The sequence below is a fragment of the Ovis canadensis genome, chromosome 24 (genome assembly GCF_042477335.2).
Source record: "Ovis canadensis isolate MfBH-ARS-UI-01 breed Bighorn chromosome 24, ARS-UI_OviCan_v2, whole genome shotgun sequence".
NCBI classification, from domain to species: domain Eukaryota; kingdom Metazoa; phylum Chordata; class Mammalia; order Artiodactyla; family Bovidae; genus Ovis; species Ovis canadensis.
The window spans coordinates 48,786,090-48,791,590 of NC_091268.1; the positions used below are offsets into that span (position 1 = coordinate 48,786,090).

At 46.1% G+C, this 5,501-nt stretch overlaps 1 long non-coding RNA gene across 1 annotated transcript; it reads right to left on the reverse strand.

Moving 5' to 3' along the window:
• Nucleotides 1-1,496: 1,496 nt before the first annotated feature.
• LOC138429469 (uncharacterized) lies at nucleotides 1,497-5,003 on the reverse strand. Its single transcript, XR_011252810.1, has 2 exons — nucleotides 4,862-5,003; nucleotides 1,497-2,029 (listed from the first exon to the last, which is right to left on the reverse strand). It is a non-coding gene; the product is annotated as an uncharacterized lncRNA (long non-coding RNA).
• Nucleotides 5,004-5,501: the final 498 nt, after the last annotated feature.

Consider the following 5,501-nt stretch of genomic DNA (forward strand, 5'->3'; position numbering starts at 1 on the left):
CAGGGGCTGGAGATTGAGTTCAACCATCAAGAGCTAATGATTTGTTTTTATTTTTATTTCTACTTATTTATTTGGCTGCACCCAGGTCTTAGTTGTGGCACACAGGATCTTTAGTCTAGTTCCTGTGGGGATCTAGTTCCCTGACCAGGGGTCAAACCCAGGGTTCCAGCTTTGGGAGCTTGGAGTCTTAGCCGCTGGAGCACCAGCAAGTCCCCAGGGTTATACCATTTAATCAATCACGCTTATGAAATGAAACCTCCATAAAGATCGCTAAATGAAGGAGTTCAGAGAGCTTCTGGGTTGGGGTACTGGGTGGAGTGGTGCACCAGGCGGGGGCATAGAAGCTCCGCGTACCCCCTGCCCCTTATACTTTGCCCTATGCATCTCTTCCATTCACGTCTCCAGAGTTCTCTCCTTTATGAGAAACCGCAAAATATAAGTAAAGAGCTTTCCTGAGTCCTGTGAGCCTTTCTAACAAATGATGGAACCTCAGTCAGGGGTCAAGGATCCCCTTGTTTATAGCCAGTCGGTCAGTACTTTGGTGTCTGAAGCGGAGGCAGGCTTGCAGGACCAAGCCCTTAACCTGTGGGATCTGACGCTGACTCCGGGTAGACAGTGTCAGGGCTGAATTGAATTGGAGGCCACCCAGCTGGTATTGGAGGACTGGAGAAGACATCGCGCATTTGGTGTCAGCAGTGTTGTGAGTACAAACTGCCCACTGACAAATGGCAGGTGTCGGCATTTTTACAGACGACAGACTCTTGGCATGGCGGCTCTTCTTGGTGAAGCTGCAGCTCCGGGCTCGCCCCCCTCCCTCACTCTGCTCTGATGCCAGTGGCGCATTCTGCTCCCCTAGCTGTTCACAACACGCCAAGAGGCTGGGCTGCTTCTGCCCATGTTGCAAGGAGGGCAGCTGAGGCCCAGAGAGAGCAAACGGCTTGTGTGAGATGGCCAGCCTCCCCGACGAGCCAGCCTTCCAGGCCTTGTGCCCTGAAGAGAAGATGTCCCCATGGGGTCCAGAATGAGAATAAAGTGTCAGACAAGCTGTGTGGGAAGCTGCACCCCCCAGTGTCTAATCAGCCAAAACAGGGAGCCTTTTCTCTTCTTTTTTATTTGGGGGGTCATGCCTCAAAGCTTGTGGGATCCTAGTTCCCCAATCAGGGATCAAACCCAGGCCCTTAATTCCCCAGGGAGTCTGTTTGGGTAGCTTTGATCTCTGGACTTCCAGGTCCTCAAGAAGAGGGGAGGGGGTTTCTCATGCCATATATATATTTTATTTTAGTATTTATTTGACAGCATGCAGGATTTTAGTTGTGGCATCTAGTTCCCTGACCAAGGATCAAACCCAGCCCCCTGTACTGGAAACCTGGAGTCTTAGCCACTGGATCACCAAGGAAGTCCCTCTCATGCCATCTTCTACTCCACTATCTCCTCTTGTTTCCTTGACTGTTTTGGAGGATTTTTTTCCCCCTGGTTTCAAAAGCAATACACAGGTATTACTTTAAAATTTATTGAGATTTACAAAATAAAGGTCTCTGTTACCCTACCCTCCACCAAAGACCACCAGTGTCATCATCTGATACTTGTATGTCCAGACTTTTCTTCTTTTTTAATGTGTGTTTACTATTGTTAATTTACTCAAATGGGATCACATTTCTCATTTCTTTTTTAATCAACATTGCATCTTTCCCTATTTCTATAGGGATGATGACAGCTAGTATTACTATGGAAGCCTTTTGCAGGTATTAATTCACAAAATCCTCATGAAAACTATGAGAGACGAATCCTATTATTATCCCTGTTTCACACATGAGGTTGTTAACAGCTACATAGTATTTCACAGTAGGGATTTATCAGAATTTATTCATCCATTCTCTGGTTTCTCAGTATTATAAACAGTGCTGCCCGGAACGTCTTTGTACATCTTTGCACACTTATGGAGATATTTCATAGGACAGATTCCTACAGTTGAACTTGTTGGGTCAAAGAGTACCAACATTTTTGATGTAATGGATTTTGCCAAATGGTCCTGCAAAAATAGAACCCCATGTTACTGGTCCGCCAACAGAAGAGGGGAAAAGCTTGTAATCTGGCCCATGGCATTCCTGCCTCCTCCTGGCCTGGAATAGGGCTCTCTGACTGCCGAGGAAGCAGCCACAGAGCTGGATAAAGAAGTTTCTGGGCAGGGAATTCCCTGGCCAGCCAGTGATTAGGACTCCAAGCTCCCACTGCCGAGGACCTGGGTTCAGTCCCTGGTTGGGGAACTAAGATCCCACAAACTTCAAGGTGCAGCCAAAAAGAAAAAGAAAATTACTGGGCTGATAACCCCTTCCCCCCAATCCTGCCACAGGCCACTGTTTTCTTCCCCCTCTCCCCCCGGCTGGCCCTGCACACCAGCCACCTGCTCCCTGCTCTACTAGGGGCTGCACCCCAGGGCCCTATGGGAATGGCTTCCCTCTCCTCTCTACTATCCAACTGTACTAGTGGGCCTTGCCTGGCCATCCAGTAGCTAAGACTCTGTGCTCCCAACGCAGGGGTTCTATACGTGATTGGGGAACTAGATCCCACGTGCTGCAACTAAGACCTGGCACAACCAAATAAAAATTTTTTTTAAAGTATGAATAATATGACCTTACTTGTAATATCACTTACTGTAAATATAGAAGCAGAAATTCTGTAAGCAAGAAGTATATTTTTGCCAAGGGAAGTGGCTTTTTTCATTCCTCCTACGATGAGACTCATATATATATCTATTTTTTAAGATTTATTTTATTTGTTTGACTGTGTTGGGTCTTAGTTACAGCACACAGACTTAGTTGCCTCATGGCATATAGGATCTTAGTTCCCTGGCCAAGGATTGAACCTGCATCCCCTGCATTGGAAGGCAAGTTCTTAACCACTGGACCACCAGGGAAGTCTGAGACTCATATTTTTTGACAGAACAATTGAGTGCTTCTGATATGAAAAATCATTCAGTCCAACTTCCTCACGTTGATATAGTCATATTTATCAATTTTCCCTTCGTGACTTGTTCATCCATTTTTCAGATACAGAAACTGAGACCCAGATAGGGGAAATGACTTTCCAACTTGCCACTGGTTAGAGACCCAGCTAAGACTCCTCTTTCTCTAACCATCCTCTATTCCCTCAAATCACTCAGTGGTTTCTCCTCCTACCGCTACCTAGATGCCCAGTCCATTCCCAGGCAAGGCAGGCTTCCGTGAGGCTGCACCTGCAAACTTAAGCTCTCTCTTCTCTTTTTACAATTTCTGTGGCCGCACCGGGATCCTAGTTGCATCATGCAGGATCAAGTTCCCTGACCAGGGATCAAACCCGGGCCCCCTGTATTGGGAGCATGGAGTCCTAACTACTAGACCTCCGGGTAAGTCCTTTAGTCTCTCTTTTCAAAAACTTGTAAGTCTAACATCCATATAAAAACTGTTCATAAGTGTCCAGTTCAGTGAATACTCACAATGAACATGCATGTGTTTCCTGAGCCCAGATAAAGAGACAAAATGTCAGTGGCCTCTTCTTGATCCCCTCTAGTAACCCCAAGGCTAAAACACAGCCTAACACCAGGGATTAGCCTCTTTTGGTAAGTGCATGCTAAGTCTGCTGAGTCAGTTGTGTCTGACTCTGTGACCCTATGGACTGTAGCCCGCCAGGCCCCTCTGTCCACAGGGATTCTCCAGGCAAGAATACTGGAGTGGGTTGCCATGTCCTCCTCCAGATCTTCCTGACCCAGGAAACCTGCATCTCTTACGTCTCCTGCATTGGCAGGCGGGTTCTTTACCATTAGTGCCACCTGGGAAGACCAGCCTGTTTTGGAGCCTTATGTAAACGAAGCCTTACAGCATCCACACTTCCACGTCAGGCTGCTTTTGCTCAGCATGTTGTCAGTGAGATTCATCCATATGGTTGCATTTGGTAGTAGAGTGTTCATCTCTTTGCTGTGTTAAGACTCTGTTGTGTGTCTGCACTGAGATATATTTATTCATTCGCCTGTTGATAAACATTTGCATTGTTTCCAGTACTGAGCTAATAAGGCTAATGCTGTTCTGAATAGTCTTGTACATGTCTTTTGGTGCACATATCTGTGGAACTGCTGGGTCATAAGATACACGGATGTTCAGCTCTGGTAGATACTGACTAATAGTTTTCCAAAACGATTGTGCCAAGTCACAGCAGTGGTGGCGGTGGAGGAGGTTCTGCACACACTACATCCTCACAAACAATTGCTTGTCTTTTCTTTTTTTAAATTATTTATTTCTCTGCACTGGGTCTTAGTTGCAGCATGTGGGATCTTCAATCTTCATTTCAGCATGTGAGATCTTTCAGCTGCAGCATGCAAACTCTTAGTTACCGCACGTGGGATCTAGTTCCCTGACCAGGGACCGGACCTGGGCCCCCTGCATTGGGAGCGTAGACCACCAGGGAAGTCCCTGTTAGTCCTTTTAATTTGAGAAACTGGGTATTTGGGAGTCAGGCTTCCCCCATCAGATTGCCTGGGATTGAATCCCATTCTTTTTACTCGTGACCTTCAGCAAAGCCTGTTTTTCTTGCCTACAAAATGAGTTGAAAGTCATGGGACTGTCAGAAAGATACCCTAGACCAAGCAGTTTAGGCTCCACAAACATTAGCTATTTATGGTTAATTCTCGTAACAGCCTCTGAATCACTTCCCTTTCCAGAGCCTGAGTTTCCCCTTCTGTAAAATGGCAATGAAAATACAAACACACTCACATACACACACAGTGGAGCAGATTACCAGTCAGTTAAATAATATATTAAATATATTTAAATATAAGTTAAATATATTAAAGTACCTTTTTTTTTTTTTTACTGAAATAGAATACACTTACTGGGGCTTCCCAGGTGGTGCTAGTGGCCGTGCAGTGACCAGCGCAGGAGTCAGCTGGTGACGCAGGTCATGCCGTGACAGGCTGGTGCCAGTGCGGAAGACGTGAGACTTGGGTTCAGTCCTTGAGTCAGGAAGATCTCCTCCTGCAAGAGGGCACAGCAACCCACTCCAGTGTTCTTGCCTAGAGTATCCCATTGACAGAGGAGCCTGGCAGGCCACGGCCCATGGGGTCACTAAGAGTGGGACACGACTGAAGAGACTTAGCACTCACGCATGTACCCTTTTTCACCGGCTCTTACTCTATTTATAAAGTTGTGCAAACATCACCACTATCTAATTCTGGGATATTTTCAACACCCTAAAGCGAAACCCTGTACCCACAGTAGTCATTTTCCATTTTCCTACCCTATAGATATTAAAAGTGCCAGGGACTTCCCTGCTGGTCCAGTGGTTAACATTGCATCCTTCCAATGCGGGGGGTATGGGTTTGATCCCTGGTCAGGGAACTAAGATCCCACCTCGTGGTGTGGCTAAAAATAAATAAATAAAAGTGCCAGATCTTTGCCTTGTTGTTTTTTAACTCAGCAAAATACTTAGCACTGGGACAGGCTCATAATGTGCACTTAATAAATATTATCTAT